The sequence below is a fragment of the Hesperophylax consimilis genome, chromosome 5 (assembly GCF_061612785.1).
Source record: "Hesperophylax consimilis isolate HC1 chromosome 5, BYU_Hcon_1.0, whole genome shotgun sequence".
Taxonomy (NCBI): Eukaryota; Metazoa; Arthropoda; class Insecta; order Trichoptera; family Limnephilidae; genus Hesperophylax; species Hesperophylax consimilis.
In genome coordinates, this window is record NC_142840.1 from 7,928,806 (window position 1) to 7,947,361 (window position 18,556).

Genomic DNA, 18,556 nt, shown 5'->3' on the forward strand with positions numbered 1-18,556 from the left:
CTCTCACCAGGGTGATACTGAACCTTCCACTTTTGAACGAGGTACAGATTCATTATATGTAACTATATAAAATTTATTTTAATTCTATAATATGACATACTTATATAAATTAAATTAAATTTGTTTTGTCCTCGCCGGCTTTTGAACCCGTGACCTCAAATTAAACTATGAAATTTAGTATTAACAGTGCCCCGCCGCACTGCGAAACCAGGCTGGAACAAAGGGAAGCCTTTTGTAACTCTTTATAATTGTATTTATCAAAAAAATAAATCCAAATAAAACGTTATATTAAATGTTGTTACTGAGAACCTCCTCCACGAATCAAGCTATTGTAATATTGCATTACATTCTAAAATATATTTTAACATAATTTTCATAATCACAATATCTTTAATTAATAATAATTTGTTTTGCTCTGTGCGTGTCTTGTATTGAATGGAACGCACCGGCCAGCTGCAGGTGCAGCGAGTTGGATATTCGAATTCGCGCTGGAAACATTTAATAGCGAGGGCCGTTAATTCGCGAAATAGAAATCACTGGAAACACTTTCAAATGCCTTGAAACGCAAAGAAAACTTATAAATGCTTTATTTTCGAACCATAATTTTTTTTCGCGTTTTTAGTTAAAACGAATTTTTGCCATCTCTACTTATAGTTATTATTGCCCGTATATCAGGTTTTCCTCCGTATAAAAACTCAACTTGCCAACCGTGTTTTATTTAATTTTAATTTGTTGGCCACTCTATGTGATCCATTCGTTTGAATAGTTGGAACTACTCTTCCAAAATGTATAAGGTTAACTTCGTGCATTGATCAATTAGTTTTCACTCAGCCTGACTAAGTATGGGCAAGAAATGTCATTGTTTGCCGATCACCAATCACAAACATGTGACGTAATTAGGTGTAGATAACTAGGCAGGCACTTGTATTGCAAAGTGCTTTATGAGGAACCATTCGCTAAGTGGTCGTAATAATATAATGTCATCTGCAAATTCCACGATGTATGATTTTTCTGATTCTGATAGATGAACGAAGAAAGAAAATGGTGAAATAATGTCATGAAAAGTGATCAATACGTTTAATGAATGTTTAACACCCAAAATTACTATCCTTCTTATTATTTATTAGCTTAAATACTTGACATATCATTTTGGTATTTTACGTATTTCTGCGCAAATACATAAGTTAAAGCTGATATGACAGAAAAATGCATGGAGTCGTCGGAAGACCCATTTGGGTTACAGACGTTTTGTTTGGCATCTTGGCCTTTCAAGAGTTGAAGGTGTGTTGAATTGTCATTATGTTGAGACTTCACGGAACCATTATAATAATTACGAAAATAAACATCAATTAATCTAACCAACCGTGGGCGAATAACTAATGTAATAAATGTCAATATATAGGATGAAAATGACGTCACAACAACATAAAAAGACATTATCATCTATAATTATACTAATTATTATTCGTTGAATTTAACAAAAAGGGTATGAATTTGGTATAAAGTACTAACGCGTATTGTTACAATACTAACAAGTACAGAATTTAAATACCTACCCTCTTACTAATAAATGTATTTCAAATTTTACACAACTGATAAAATATCATATACCATACATTAATGGTTGTAAAACTTAATACGCGTTTATTATTAAGGCCCCTATTGTTTTAATTTTTTCACGGTCTTGCATAAACATCGTCCATTTGTATGTAATCGTCCTACAGCTGAATGTTCCATTTGTAATTTTCTTTTTACATGCCTCGTTTATGAGAAACGCGGAGAGCTTACATAAAACGTATGTAGAGGTATAGAAAGTCAGAAATGTAGGTACCTAGTACCTACCTACCTACTAATATATATTTATATATAATTTTTTTTATGTTACTTACTCTTGTGACTCTACAAGAGTACCAACTGCTCCCATCCGTCTAAAGCCAGTGAGACTATGGCATCCACAATTGGGGTATGTTCTACGTTGTGAGGCTCGTGGTTGTGGGGAGGGGAAGGAGACGGGGAGGAGGAAGGTGGAGGACTATTCAGATCTAATTACCAAACACGGCTAAAGCCATTTCTAGCAAACGTTTCAATTCTGAATGGTGGTCTTACGCGAGGGCGATACTGAGAGTATTGTAGGTTGTTTTATTTGTAAATTTAATTAGTTACCTTTTAGCTTGACAAAGATGTGCTTGTTCAACCGAAAGTTGAAGGACATTATTAATTTTTTTTACATGCGGGTGTCATGCTTTTTCGCACATGTATATATTTTACGTGTCAAATCGAGTGTATGAATAAATTAAGTGTGTTACCAATATTATAGCTATGGTTTAAACCAGTGGTCGGCAAAGTGCGGCTCCGGAGCCGCATGCGGCTCTTTGGCTCCTTGAATGAGGCTCTGGCACAAATATCCACGGGCAGCAGGTATCAGCAGGTTTCAGGAGTTTAGGAGTTTAACAGCAGAGCGACCTTAGTTAGCATTCGTCAAAAATCCTCTTAGTGCTACGATAACTGAGTTGAAATTTTCTCCTTTTGGCATTGACATTAGTAACTTTTAAATACAATTGCAGGATTTAAAAAAAAGGACATATGGAGCTCTAAATATCACGTTTTTGCATTGATTTGGAAATATTGGAGAAGAACAAATGTGATCTTAGTTTACAACACAAGTGGTCTGTTTGAAAGACCTAGAGAAGGAAAAATTTGATCATTTTCAACGCCAAGAATAGTATTCCTGACTCTTACGATCAGCTGAAAAAACTCGCGTTTGCTGTTCTTTCCCTTTTTGGTTCTACATATTCATGCAAACAATCTTATTCAAGCATGAACTTTATTAAGAGTAAACTGAGAGGTCGTCTTATTGATGAGAATCTGGAATCATGCCTAAAATTAAAAACAACTACATACAAACCTGACTTGCTGAATCTTTCCAAGGAGATGCAATGACATTGTTCGCATTAAGTGTTTGTTAGTCATTGTCATGATTTAAATTTATGCATACCTTAGTTTCATCAACGAATGTTTATCAACGAATAAATCTGTATTAAGTGTGATTTGTGAAATCAAGTTTTATTCAGTGTACCCGTAATTTAATGAAGGTCTAAAATTATAATATAGGTTTACTAAAATTAAAACGGATTTGGCTCTGAGAATTTTTGTTTAATCGTTGTAATGTACATATTTGGCTCTTTGGCCAATAAGTTTGCCGACCACTGGTTTAAACCAGAGGTTCCCAAAATTTTTTGCCCCGTAGACCACTTGCCAAATTTATTTTTTTCCGTAGACCCCCTGCCTGTCGAACATTGAATTTTCCTAAAACTATTAACGTCCCATGTGATAATCATTTAAATTTTTTTCGTAAAAAGAATCCCTTGCCTTGCCTGCCCTACAACCGGGTAGCGATATAGTTCCTCTGTTTTTGCATTGTGCAGACAGGGGAGCCCTTGTGAGGTATTACACCAAATGAAAATGGAGCAGGATAAGCAACGGGAATTTCTTTCTGTAGCTGTCTCTACAGAACTGCCCCTTAAGTTCTTTGTTATCATTTATTCCGATCAGTTCTTCTTGTCATATGATATCCGATTCTTCAACATTCCATTTCCACAGTCAAAATGTCCTCAAACTTAGTTTTGAAGTCTGTGTGAAGTACTTCTAAATGTTGAACGTCATTATTACTTATTACCCTGGACGTTTTTCAAAAACAAGTTGGGAAACTAGAAAAATTTGCGGTTTCCAATGTGCAATGTTTCGGTTCAATATATTAATTCTGACGAGAAAAGGAACGTAGACTCTATTTATATACCTCAATAAACAACTTAACGATTTACAAACATACAAATATCAAATAAGTAATTTCTCAGTCTAATATTAGTATTACGTAAACTGTGTTATTTGTGTTAGGTGTATTGTGTCATTTACGGAACTCCTAAATATTGAGTTGAGGTAAATGGGGGTCCGCTCGTATGTACCCCATTTGAATCTCGTGGACCCCCAAATTTTTTTCTCGCTGACATAGACCCCCAGCAAGCCAATATCGACCCCTGGGGGTCCATACAGACCCCTTTTTTGAACCTCTGGTTTAAATCTTCTTAAAGTTTTGTTGGTCGATATTATCTACAGCTTGGCACGGTTAGCTCCGCATTCGGCCAAATAGGAACAAAGACGCTTTTTTTCTGTTTGGCTGTTAAAGTGTTTTTTATTAATAATTTATAAATAAACAAATGGGAAAACATACGAAAAGTGATGCACAAAGCAATATTATCAAAAAATTGTCAATTATTATAAAACATAACCAAATTTTTTTAATTCGTAATTGAATATTATCTACTTTTAGCTTGGAGGTAGATCATCAAGTGGAAGAAACGAATGGGAAGAATTTTGATTAATTCATGAATGGTTGCGATGTTAATTTTTTATGTAAATACCGCTCAAGAGTCCGGACTGCCCTCAACCGTCTGAAGCCTGTAAGATTATTGAATTCTTAATTCTTAATTTGGGCATGTTGAGAGGCTGAAGGTAGTGGTGAGGGGAAGGAGACGGGGAAAAGTCAGGTGAGGAAGTACCTGGATATTCAGACTTGGTCACCAAACACGGCTAAAACTATTTCAAGCAACGTTTCAAATCTAAATGGTGGTCTTACACCAGGGCGATACTGAGAGTATCATTCAATCTGGAACGTACCGCAAGTATACTTTATATTATTTTAAATTAATGAATTGTGAAATAACACAAATTCATCAAATAAAATTTACTTGCGCACGCCGGTTTACCTAGGTTTTCTAACATTTATGATGGCGACCGATGCTACTGGCTGCAAATTTAAGTGTGTCGATCTGTAAGTACGTTACACAGTACGTACGGTAGGTAGGCACACAAAATGTGGAATCACTTTATGCTTCATGGTTCCGAGGCCACGAAATAAATTTAAACAAGAGAAATTTTCACTTATTTTTTATTAAAGAAAAAATTATGTTTTTACAAGACAAGGTTTTTATGAAAAGCAAAGAACAACAAGTTATTATAAGCAATAATTATTAGCCTGAAACAAATTTAAAAAAAATTCCGAAAAAAACATGAATTATATGGCGGCTAAAAATATGCCGACGTAGCACAGTGGTTCCGTGCACCTGACCGGCAATCAGAAGGTGTAGGTTAAATTCCCGTCGCCGGCATTTATTTTTTCTCGGAAGTTTTTTAAAATTTATATTTTTGTTTCAGGCTAATAATTATTGCTTCCAATTAAAATTTTCACTTTTAGCTTTTGAACTTCGTTAACACATTTGGTCAAATGTAATTTAGAATCTTATACTTGACTGTTACAGGCGTCAAATGCGTGACTGTACCGACATGCTCTCGATCGCATACCCCTCTTGAACTGACCAACAACCTTCCTTTTCTTTTTGTATTATCCCAATTGGGCAATCTCTAAATGTTGGCGTCGTCGTGAGCACGTCCAAACAGTCGAGAAAAAACTTTTTTCAGATGGAATTTCGAACATACTTTTTAATTGAATGTTGCATCCTTATTCCTTATAATAGTCAATTAAAAAGAATCTTCTTTAAAAAAATGAAAGTAAAACAAAAATTTAAAGTTAAAATAAGTAGTGTTGACGCAACTATATGCATCTAACTCTCACATATGTTTCTGCATTCCCCACCCAACTTGTTACCTGTCCTTGTCTGACAGTATGGAATACCTACATCAGTGACATTTGCAAGAAAATTTGTTAAGAAAACCGGAACAGTGAACGTGTTCTCTCAGTGCGTTTAATTCGAATCCATTATGGAAGCTAGTGCAGCGATTTCCACACAGTATCCCTCAAATCCGTAATATCGATCAAAAAGACCAGGGTAAGTCAAAATCCTTTCCATTCTAACAGCACCCCAATAGTTGTGTGAAATATTAATTAGTCTACAAAACTGATTCGCATACAATTTTGCGACCACGTGTAGCATGATATTTATAATTAATGATAGTATAAAGTACCTACATACTTTAAAAATTGTAGTTCTGTCATGGAATAGTAATAATTCAGGTAATGTGCCGACTTATTAGAAATCAATGAGTAATCATAAAGGCGAAACAATATTAATCACTCAATAGAATTCGCATTTTGCTGACAAAAGGAAAACTGATAATTCAGTCGATGCAGTATACTAGCAAGAGTGCCATTGATATACCTAGAAATATATTATTTGCAATGAGGGAACAATGCTATATAAACAATTGTTTAATAAAAAAGTTTTATTATTTTTTAATGTTAAAATTTTTTTATGAATGGACGTGAATGAACGTTAAATTCGAATTAAGGTCAATCGATTTCGATAATTTATAATATCAATAGTAATTAACCATGTTAGAAACTTTTTCATTATTTTGCAATTGCCACAATTATAAAAAATTGCAATTGAATGATGTGGTAATATAACGGGTCTCTCGGTTCATCGCTTTGCGCCGCATCGGGAGGGATATATTCATACGTCCGACACTCCTGGAAACATTGATCCCTAGATTCCTACCCACCCCTCATACATTTTTCCTTCCCAGAACTACTTCCTTTTCTTAAAAAAGACCTCCACACAGCATCACATAGGCCCCGAGGTAAATTATTTTCCTGAGGTCCTCCTGTGTGGAGTTAATGTAAAAAAGTCTAACATTCATAGCTCACAAGGGTTCTCTGTTTGAAAGCTTGCAGATATCTTACGACAGTTGGAAATATCATTCTCACAAGCCAAATTTCATATGTTTGTGTTCGCAACATAAGGATCCTTTCCAGTTACAATTATTTTTCAAACGGCAGACATGGTTTATCCATCAGATTTGCGTATCCGTTGTATATTTACGTTTTAATGTTATATAAACGTGCATTACATATTCGTAGTATATCGGAAGACACGAAACACCCGATATTTTTTGCTGCATATATATGGTGATTGGAACTCGATGTGAAATATTGCAGAACGTAATATGGAGATTGGTTAGAGTTCTTATAAATATCGCCTTAATTATTACGATATACTCGTAATTACCTGGTAAAATGAAGACTCTGGACGTAATTGTTGATTCAATGTTAGTTGTTGGTGAAATCATCCCACCTGAAAATGCCCGCCAATTTGCTTGATCACGCGCAGTGACCAGTGACCTAAATTGGGTATGTAAAAATTACTTAATTATGGAAAATAACAAAAAAACTTATGCATGTAACAATAAATGGAGTTGGATAATTTAACAATAATTAACATGCATGATTAGTATTATTAATTTTATTTATTACACTAGGTATGTAAAAAAAATAAATTATAATATTGTAAAAAATACATACACTAAACAAAAAATATTTTGAAAAATGTTTTCTTTTTTGTTACAAAATTTTGGAGATAATGATATACTCGCAGGGATTTCCCATGCTGAGGAAATAAACGTAATTAGATTAACTACTAGGTACCTCCATGAGTTAAAAAATAATATAAACCTAATTAATAATCTTCCCTTTTGTAATAAATTTTAGTTTTGTTTTATAATTTTGCCATAACTGTTACCTAATAATCTGTTTTAAATTTCCTAAATCATCCCGAAAACGCTTCTTCCATTGCGATAAAGGTTGGTTTTTCTACAATTTAGCAAACAATTTCCCCTTTCGTAATTATAGATTTATAATTTTGCAATCTTTTTAACCTACTCCTTTTTTTTTCAATTTTTTTTACTTTTTAGACCCCGCCCCTCAAAACTCAACATCCGCAGCCATACGAATGGACTTTTCGGCCATTTAGCTTGTATCGGACAACAATTACTGGTCACTCTGTATTGTTCGAACATTTCCGATATAAAGTTAGCACGCTCAGTGGCGTATCCGCCTTTATCTTTGAGAAAGAGTTGGACACTCACGCCTGCCGCTAAGAGCTCCGTTGCAACCTCTCTTTCTGTTACAAGAGCCGTTCGTTTGAAAGAGTGAGATGTTACAACTAAGTTATCAGCGGCTTTTTATGAGTCCCCCGTGCGGTACTTGCATGAATAAATTTTAGTACGTGCCGGTCATCGTATCATTGTATCTTAAATGCAAATTTGTTACTTCCTCTGCGGCTCGGTTCTGCTTCGTTTAAATTTATATGGTAATGAAGATAAAGGCAATTCAAAGCAAGGTTATCTTTTTACTATCTCTTAGCAATCTTCGAAATATCAATTTGAGAGAAAGTACGAAAGCTGTACATACTGACATAATTGTGAGTCTGAAAAATAAATGTAGAAGAAAGGGCGCAGCAATTGTCTTACCAAAACAATTTAAAGATAAAAAAAACTGTCATCTGGATGTATCTTTAGAAAAACACTATTGTTATTTTGTATTTTTAAAATTTACTCGGTACCTACTCTAATGCAATGACTCTGCATCAAATGGGGTTATGTTGTACGTGACGGATGGCTAAAGAAAAGCAAAAAATTTCCATCTCGACAGATCCGAAAATTAAAATTTTTTAACTTGTTTTTTGAAATTGATGATGCCGTCGAACCTAAGCTACCTAATTTTAAAAATGATTTCCTCATCAGAAAAAAAAATCATTTTACTGCCATACTGTACCCATGAAACATGATAATTACTTTACTTACATTAAAATTTATTATTTATTAAAATTATGATCTAGTCGAATGAATTCTCTGAACGAATTATGACATTTTTTTAAATAGCAATAACGAACAAACGAACTCTGTTACATTTTTTCTCTTCTATTTAATTTATTATTTTAACAACTAAAGCAAGTAGCAAAAACACTTTAAATATATATAATATTATTATAAACGATGAGCTAGCTCTATTGTGGTTATTGTGCTTGTATTTTGTGTCTCGTTTTTGTTGGTTGACGTTGCTCTGCTTTAGAAAATATTTGAAAATGAGATATTATAATTTAAAAATATATTATTTAGACGCGCTGTAGAAATCTCAATGTCGTAAGCAAAAAGTACGTCAATTGTAGTGCTTTCGATTACGTATTTGTAATATTAAACAGTCACGCGTCGCGTAAGGTCGTGTGCTACATATTATTTTATTTATTTATTTATTTATCGTTTCTTTACATTGTATCTTTTTTTTAAAGTTATAATTTTTAACCTCACTAGGACAAGCCTGTGTTGAGTATATTTTCCCTAAAAAGGTGCCGAAATGCACTCGTGTGTTCTGAGAAATTGTTTTAATTACTCGGAAAACAATAACAAAAGCCAACGAATAACATTTAATTAGTTTGCAAATTACTAATTATTACCGATTATTTAATAAAGCTTGGGTGCCCACGGCTAGGCCTATAGTCTAGTCGGCCTCGTGGAAGTATTCGTTGCAACTTTTGAATACAAAAACGCCGCCCGGTCATATCGTTTATTTCTTTCAAACACATACATTTTTGAAAGTCTATATTAGTCATACATGATCAACGATTGAATTAGAATTTACTGAAAACATTACGTGTTTCTTACTTGAAGATTTTATTCAAATTTTGTGCATAAAATGAGTACGGCGGTATAAGCTTCTTGTTTTATAAAATGTTAATCCATTTATATTGTTATTTTTTTACGCTTTTCTGGTGGAGTATGTTTATAGTAAGTGTGTAATTACGAATGGACAAGCGGTGTGATCGAAAGCATGGCGCATACGACGCTGAACTAGCAGCGGGACGGCTCAGTTCGATTTTGAAGAAAGTAAGTATAAAAATACATTATTGTCGGTTCATTGTTGATTCGTTCTTAATATCTTGTTCGTTTATTCTTTTTTTTTTCTTGTGAATATTTAAAGTTCATTCTTGTGAGTCAATATGACAGATAAATATTAAGTTATATTTATGAAACCGGACGATTTCAGGTCAAAGACCTGTTGATGTTTTTATTTATTTTATGTTTATTCCTCTCACTCCCTTAAGCTGGACACACACGGCAGAGCCATATGGCCCCGAATCATTTGGTTGAATCCATTTGGACACGGTGCAAATTAGGGGGCCACACACGACCGAGTCGAGCCGAGCCAGTTCCAGTGATGCCATGCTGCAAAAATTGAAATCGGTAGGTTGACAAATATTTATAGGGGCTAGTTGTTATTTCTTGCCGGTAAACTTCAGAGAGAAAATTTTCCCGCAATATTTTAGCAATGGCATCACTATCTACGTCACCATCGAGTGAAAAACTCGAACTTGTGAACTAAAATCGTTTATAAATACGTAACAAAAAAAATTATTTAAAATTGAGAGTTAAAAATAACATAGTTTTTTTTTGCAAATGTATGATAAAGGTTTATTTAAATTAAGTAGTAAGAAATAATATCGTGTGGTGGTCTCAACTTATACTTTCTTCTTCTTTGTTATACTTAGTGTTTTCTTCTGGTAGATATTAGTGGATATCTTTGAGTAATTCAGGATAGATAGACTTAATATAATATGATTACGATTTACACGTAGTTATGATTTACTGTCGCACTACTGGTACAAGTTAACTGAAGGAAGCCTACTGGTAAAAAGACCAATGAGAAAGCAGTCATACTCTTTTATAAGTCGCGCATCGGCATAATCGTACTATTAGACGAATGTCTCTTTCATACATTTCGACATACGTACATTATCCCCCCATCCTTCCACTCTTAAATGACAAGACATCAACACAAACATGACTACATATAAAACATTATATTTAATTTTTCTTTTTGTTTGTAGTCATTTAGCCGTCGAAAGATGAGCCTTGCTTCTTGCTAGTTCATCTGTGTGAAGTCCGTTGTCTCAGCCGTTCCTTCCAGGAAGTTGTGGTAGATGGCTTGGACCTGGAATGATACACATCCAATACAAAATATGAGACGTTCAATTCATCCGCTGACAACTTTAATGTCTCAGACATGGGAATATGAACATCTCTAGTTATTTTCCATGAAACACGTAGTTTGGATAATAGATCAACACGCCTTTTCCATAACAACATTTTGCCATTTAAATTTACTTCAATTAAATAATGTTTCTTTCCTAAAAGCTTACCAATTTTCCTATTTTTCATTATTTTATTATTATTTATTTATTGATTTCTTGTTACTTATTCTCTAATAAAACTTATGATTTTTCTGGCTTTTAGATATTTTCATTTTTGTTTCCTTTTTAATCTTCTTTCCCTTCTCGCTCTCCTCATTTGGAATAAAACTATACAAATTTTATCTTAACCTTCTACCTAACATAATAACTGATATTTGTAAACCCGTTGTATAGTGTGGTGCATTTCTATAATAAACGAAAACATTCTAATCTTTCAATATACCTAATAAGATTGAAATTATTTTCCTATCATTATCTTTTTTCAAAAAACTTTGGCTGCGTTCTCTACTAATCTATTAGATTGAGGATGATTAACATGTGAAGTTAAATGTTTAATATTTTTCTTCTTGCAATCTGACATAAATGTAAAATATGCATTGTCCAATGTTTTTACAGTTCGGAAATGACAATTTTTTAAAAATTTTATTTTATTGTTTATTTTACGTTTGGTGAATTGGCTTCAACATAATTTACATTTACATTTTGACGTTGATTCTATGATGACTAAACTTATTTATTGCCGAAGAAGTATATGTGAATTTCCCTCCAAATTTCCTCACTTATAGGCTATGGCGTTAAATTGGTTTTGGCATTGCGCGGGGCTAGTTGGCTTGTTGGCTCTGCCATCTGTGTCCAGCTTTATTATGATTATCAAGGTTGTCATTGGGAATCTCGCTTTATTCTTACTCGCTTTATTATTGGTTCCACCACTTGACTTTCCAGGTGTTCTTCAGAACTTTTTACCCGCCAAGACTTGGCATTTGCACCATTTTCGGTTGGTCATCCTATTAACTCCCTCACTGATTTTGGGGTGGCGGTGGTGGTGTTAGTGGTGGTGGTGGTAATTCAATTTATTACGTTATATTAATTTATCAGACTGGACCATCTGCAAACTTACGACAAGCAATCAGGTCACAGACCAACTAATGTGCTTTAATTCAAGTTTATTAATATTCCTTTCAGTAGCTCTGTCCCTTAAGCTAGACTCACACGGCAGAGCCATTTGGCCGCGAATAATTTGGACAAGGTACAAATTAGGGAGCCACTCACCACCGAGACGTCGTGGTGAAAGGTCTTCCAAAACACTAAATTCATAATTTGTAAAATATGAAAAAATACACTAAAAATACACATTTAATACATTAATAAAACATTGCCAAGTCGACATCTCCTACAACAGCAGTAAAGTTTAAATAAGTTTACAGAAAGTATGTTATCGTTTTTAGGACTTATGGTCCCAAACTCTTAAACGATCCTGACAACAGTAAAATTGTACAAATTACACATCTGTCACTAAGACACCAAAACACACCCTGGTTGATCGATGTTAAGGTTAATCTACTATATCATAAACACGATTAACACTAAGATTAACATAAAGATATATTTTTTTTTACAATAAAAACACATAAATTTGTTTTTATTGTAAATTATGATGAGCCACAAAGTGAATGCTTTTTACAATTACGTAATTTTTTATTTTTTTTATTCCTGCAACACGGGCGTTTATTGTAATAACATAATCAATATTACAAACATGAAAGTAACCCGCCTCACTAGAAGATTTCTCTTCTGAGGCTGGTACATATATTTGCTATGAAGTAATAGTAAGAAAAATTAATGTAACAGTTCGTTCTACTAAGCCAACATTTTTTTCTAACAACTCAACAACCCGCCTCAAAACAGAAATCTTCTAGTGAGGCGGGTTACTTTCATGTTTGTAATATTGATTATATTATTGCAATAAACGCCCGGGTTGCCGGTAATTAAATCAAAATCATGAATTTATTTTAAGTAATACATTCAATTTACTTTCAGATGAGTTCTTGGATAACTGAGTCAACATGAGTAAAGGCAATTATGAGATGAAAAACCGAGGTGTCAGCCGTTCCCTCCTCTCTCGTGATGCTCAAACATCAATGGCTCAAACACAGCTTCTCAAAGCCCTACTAAACAAGAAAATCGAAGCCTTCGAGAGTCTCCTCGAGTCCAAAACAGTCGACCCGAATTATTGTTACGGAGATCAGGATAACAAAACCTGCCTGGATATCGCCTGTTCGACCTATGGTTACAGCGGCTTTGTGAAACTCCTACTGAAACAAAATGTCGACGTAAACAAAGTTAACGATAAAAAGGGAAAAGCGCCCATCCACTTAGCCATCAAAACTGGAGACATTGCTACCATAATAACTCTTCTGGATGTTCCCGAAATTGAAGTAAATGCCATGGATGAGGGAGATACTTCGATACACCTAGCCATCAAAAGTGATTGTAATAACAGTGATAAAACCACCGAAATTGTTGAGGCCCTTCTCAAAAAAAAATCAGACGCGAACATACCGGATTCAAAAAACATAACTCCCATATACTCCGCAGCTGAAAAACGTTTGCGAAATATTGTTGAACTGATCATCAAATATAACCAACTGGATTTGGATTCATACAAAGACTGTAATGAAAAGTCAGCCAGAATGATCATCGAAGAGATTTACCCGGATCTAAAACTACCGGATTTAAAAGTTTTTAATGATTCTCGGTCAGTCATCGTTAAATTATACTCTCATCTCAATGGCCACAAAGAAGACAGCTTTATTGCAGATTTCAATCAAAATAAGGGTAACAAAGCCTTTCTAAGCGCTTTCTTTAAATTTGCTGGTTACCGTAAGACATTTCTTCAAAAAATTTGCGACATCGGATTTCACGAAGCAGCGAAAGTTTTATTGGAGTGTACAGAAGATCCAAATGAGACACCTCGTATATGTAAGGATAGTCCGATTCAAATAGCTTGTTCCAATGGTTATCCTGAAGTACTCAAAATTTTATTCAACCACCCAAAAATCTCATATGAACCAAAAAATTCAAAATCTCTCTTACAGATTGTTTTAAATGAAACAAAACACCAGGATGAAGAAAATAAAAGAGATTACAAAGAGTGCTTAAAAATTTTACTTGAAAAATCATCAATAAAAAAAGATATCAACTACCTAGACGACAAAGGCAATACAGCTCTCCATTATGCGGCTAGGGGCGGTGACCAAGAAGCTGTATTGACAGTACTGAAGAACGGTGCTTGCATTGGAATCAGCAATCAGTATGAAGTACTCCCACTCGCTGACATATCGGCTAAAACATTGGAGGTTTATTTAGACGGTTGTGTAACTACCAAAAATGCGCCACCGAATGAAGAGAATTACGAATTGAATTTTGACTACAGTTTCCTTGCACCTATTGGTAGCATTCTTGACGCTGAAACAACAGAAGGTCGCCTTTTTTCTCTCCTTGCTACTGACACAAACGCACTTTTATATATGTCACATTGTTCCGAATTGAAACCACTCTTGAAGCACCCGGTTATTGCAAGTTTTATTGACTTAAAATGGCAACGGCTTGGTTGCTTTTTTAAGGCCAACGTAACGTTTTATACGGTGTTCTGTCTATCGCTATGTATGTACATCTATTTCGGATACGGAGGATCAGAAGAAAAAAGTTTCCTCATAATGATTGTCACTTGCGTAACAGGATTCCTGTCTTGCATTGGTTTAATCTTGTTAATTATAAGGGAAGTTTGTCAAATAGTTTTATCCCCAGAAGTATATGTTAAAAGCACAGAAAACTGGTTGGAAATATTTTTGATTATCAGTACATGTGCAATTTGGTTGAGTGAAGATTTCAAGCAAATATTCTCAGCCATTGCTATACTCCTTTCGTGTGCCGAATTAGTCTTATTGATTGGCAAATTACCCTGTCTATCCACAAATATAGTTATGCTTAAAACAGTTTCCTGGAATTTCTTCAAATTTCTTCTTTGGTATTGTATTTTGATTATTGCATTTTCATTGAGCTTTTACACACTATTCAGAACAGTTAAAACAGACGACTCAAATGCTGAAGATCCCAACAAACCGACAGGAGCTGATGACAAAAAACCAAACTTCTTTGTGAATCCTGGAATTTCACTTTTCAAAACAATTGTCATGTTGTCAGGAGAATTAGACTCCGGATCAATTAATTTTGAAGCTTTTCCATTTATCAGTCGTATTATATTTGTGATTTTTGTATTCATGATTCCAATTGTATTGTTTAATTTACTGAATGGGCTAGCAATAAGCGATACTCAAATAATACAAGCAAATGCGGAGCTTTTTGGACTTATCGAAACGGTTGAGCTAATTTATAATTTAGAGAGTTTATTTGAAAAGTATTGGTGTAGGTTTAAAAACGCTCGTTGTCGGAATTCAGGAAGCAACTGCATGCGATCAAGTGTGATTTTAAATGTTTCTGTATATGTGAGAAATAAAGCAAACCATGTTATAGTAGACCGTAAAAATAAGCCCGATGCTGAAAACCCTCAAAAGACCCACCAGGAGAAAAAACCTATGGATTGGAAAATAGTCAAGGCAGCTAAGAAACTGGTAACAGAGATAAAAGAAGGTGGCAGTGAAATGAATCAGCTGCAGAATAAATTAAAAAGTTGTGAAGAAAAATTAAAGATTTTTGAAGAGTATCTCAAAAGCATTGAATCATTAGTCAAGCGCAATAACGATTTATTAACCATTCGTTAAGTAAATATTCATGCTTATCACAAACAATGTAACATATTTACAAGGTAATTGCGTACAGCTTTACTGTATCAGATGGCATGATCTTTTTATGTGAATATTGGCTTTATCAACCATAAAACAAATATCAGAAAAGCATTTATTTCCAAACACATCAGTAAGAAATATCTAATACCTACCCTGAAAACCATACATTAAAGTTAATAATTATTACGATAGGAATAAAAAAATGGTTTATGTAGTTTCATTGTCATTGATACATGTAAGAAATAGTTCAATAAGTTTTGTGTTTAGTAACAAGAGTACGTTATCCATTGTATCGCCGCAGAAACGCTGAGAATGGCGGCCACTAATCAAACACTAGAAATCAAATTGAAAAAACGAATTAATTTGGTACTATGACAGTAGATACAGTGAAGTAAGTTTGTTTTTTTTTTATTTTTTTTATAGTGAATACCTCACAAGAGTCCCAACTGCTCCCGTCTGGAGCCAGTGAGACTATGGCATCCCCAATTGGGGGATGTTGTGAGGCTGAAGGTAAGTGATGAAGGGAAAGAGGAAGGTGGGGAAGTACCCGGCTATTCAGATCTAGTCACTAAACACGGCTAAAGCCATTTGGAGCAACGTTTCAATTCTGAATGGTGGTCTTACACCAGGGCGATACTGGTAGTATCTTCCACTCTGGAACGTGCCGCAAATATACTATATATTATTTTAATTAATTAATTGTGAAATAACACAAATTAATCAAATAAAATTTATTTGCGCACGCCGGGTTCGAACCCGCGACCTTCGGAATGGCAGTCCAATGCGTTACCACTGGACTATGCCGGCCGGCAAATAATAAAAAAATTGTTGTTTTTATAATCAAAAATTGTAAAGCATGTTTGTAATTAGCAAACCTTTATTGAGTGTTTTACAGAACAAAGCTAAATGAATACAGCGATAAAAGAAATTTGTCTTAGTTTTGTTTCTATTTTATTTTATGTTACGTTACTAGTTTACTTATATTGTTTCATACTTAGTATATCACTTTTACATTTATTTATTTATTTTATTTTATTTTATTTATTTATTTATTTATTTATCAAAAGAAAGTACATATTACATATTGGATGCTTTGCCTGTCCAACTAGGAAAGTTTCCCGTTCTAGGACAGACAAATTGACATGTTTAGTTCATATTATTACTGAAATGTACATAATTACATAACAAAAACCAAAAAAAAAAAGTTTCATTTTTCTCTGAAACTAAGTTGTGTAATAAAGAAAATGTATATAATAAATATAAGTACACATACATTGTTTTGTGAGAAGTAGATAAAATTAATCTGGTAGCATATATTATAATCGGATTTACCGAATTAACCTGGTAACATAAAATATTAAAATTTACAGAGTATGAGGTAAGCGTTGTAACTAGAATGTGTAATAAATTATGTGCATGATTGTTTTTACTGAATTAAAACATGAATTCAGAACAAATTATATTATACGGCAATACGAATATATACCGCGCTCATTTCTTGAACTACTGCTAAAATGTAAAAACAATAACTATATATATAGATAGAAATATAAACTATGAAACATAAACTATGAATATAAATACATAGTACCTGATTTAGTGCTACTTTGGTGAAATTGGTGCATTACTTCGTACGCCATATTGTGTTATGTATTTATTATAAATCATTACCGTAGTAGGTACCAAGTTTCACACAGAGTTAGTGTGCGACGTACAAATGTGATACGCTTTACAGTAGTGATGTACCTAATGAGCAGACAGGCTTCAGGGGCGCATAACCATAAATCTTAGGTTGAAAAACATCAGAAGTTTGGTGATTTTGTTTAACAGTTGATTTGGTGATTTTGTTTAACAGTTATACAACATACGTTCACTTTCGACTCTCCCTAAGTTTAGAATCCAATCATTGACTAATTTACGCAGGACGCTTCCACTTTTCAATTTCCAAGAACCGGGTATAAGGTTGAACATTTTTGGACCTAGGTAAGAATATTGTCTTTGAGCAAGGGATGTCATAGTAGCAAGTGGAACTATTGGATTCCTCCCTGCATGTCGGGTGTTGTGATAATGTTCTACGGAGGGGAAGAGGTGACGATATTTTTGTGTGTATAATATAACTTTTCTTATAAATAGTTGCCTCACATCCAGAACTCCTATCTCTTTGAATAAATCATTACTGGGGTATCTAAATGGTTTTTTAAGTATGACCCTTAGTAGTGATTTCTGTGCTTTGGCTAAGGGGTCCAGAATTGATTTGGTACATCCTCCCCATCCTAAAGATGCATATTCAAGTAAAGAGTTGCACATGGCATAGTACATTAGTTTTAGATCTTTTGCGGATAGAATATTTCTAATCGCCATGAAAAGATGCGTGAGTTTTCTGACCTTTGTGGAGATTGAATAGATATGTTCATTCCATCTCAGATTCTTGTCTACAATAATTCCTAGATATTTTATGCTATCCACATACTCTAAGGTATTGCAATTGCAAGTGTTTGGGTCATTGCAATGGTGTATAATAATTCTTTGAGTTTCTCTTGGTTGTCCCGCTTGAGTTGCACTGAAGCAAATGAATTTAGTTTTGTCAGTATTGAGAGTGAGAAGATTATTATCTAGCCATTGTTTTACCTTGTTAATACCAATTTCTGCATTACTATGAACTTCATTCCAATTTTTGCCTTCAAATAATAATACTGTGTCATCGGCAAAGGTGATAATATGATCGGCAAATGAACTGTTACATAATTCATTTATATAGATATTGAATAAAAGTGGTCCTAGAGTGCTTCCTTGAGGTACACCAAAGTTTATATCAGCCGGATCGCTTAGAGTATCGTTAATATTCACTCTTTGGCTCCTATTTTCTATATAACTACCTAACCACTTAAGTAGCTGACCCTGAATGCCGATGCGCTGTAGTTTTTTCAAGAG

The 18,556-nt window shown here is 34.0% G+C and overlaps 1 protein-coding gene and 1 pseudogene across 1 annotated transcript in view; both read left to right on the top strand.

The window, feature by feature from the left end:
* LOC149423478 (transient receptor potential cation channel protein painless-like) overlaps window positions 1–18,556 on the top strand; it is a 65,914-nt gene that overhangs the window by 26,749 nt on the left and 20,609 nt on the right. The window lies entirely within an intron of this gene.
* On the top strand, window positions 12,884–14,907 carry LOC149423479 (transient receptor potential cation channel protein painless-like; annotated as a pseudogene).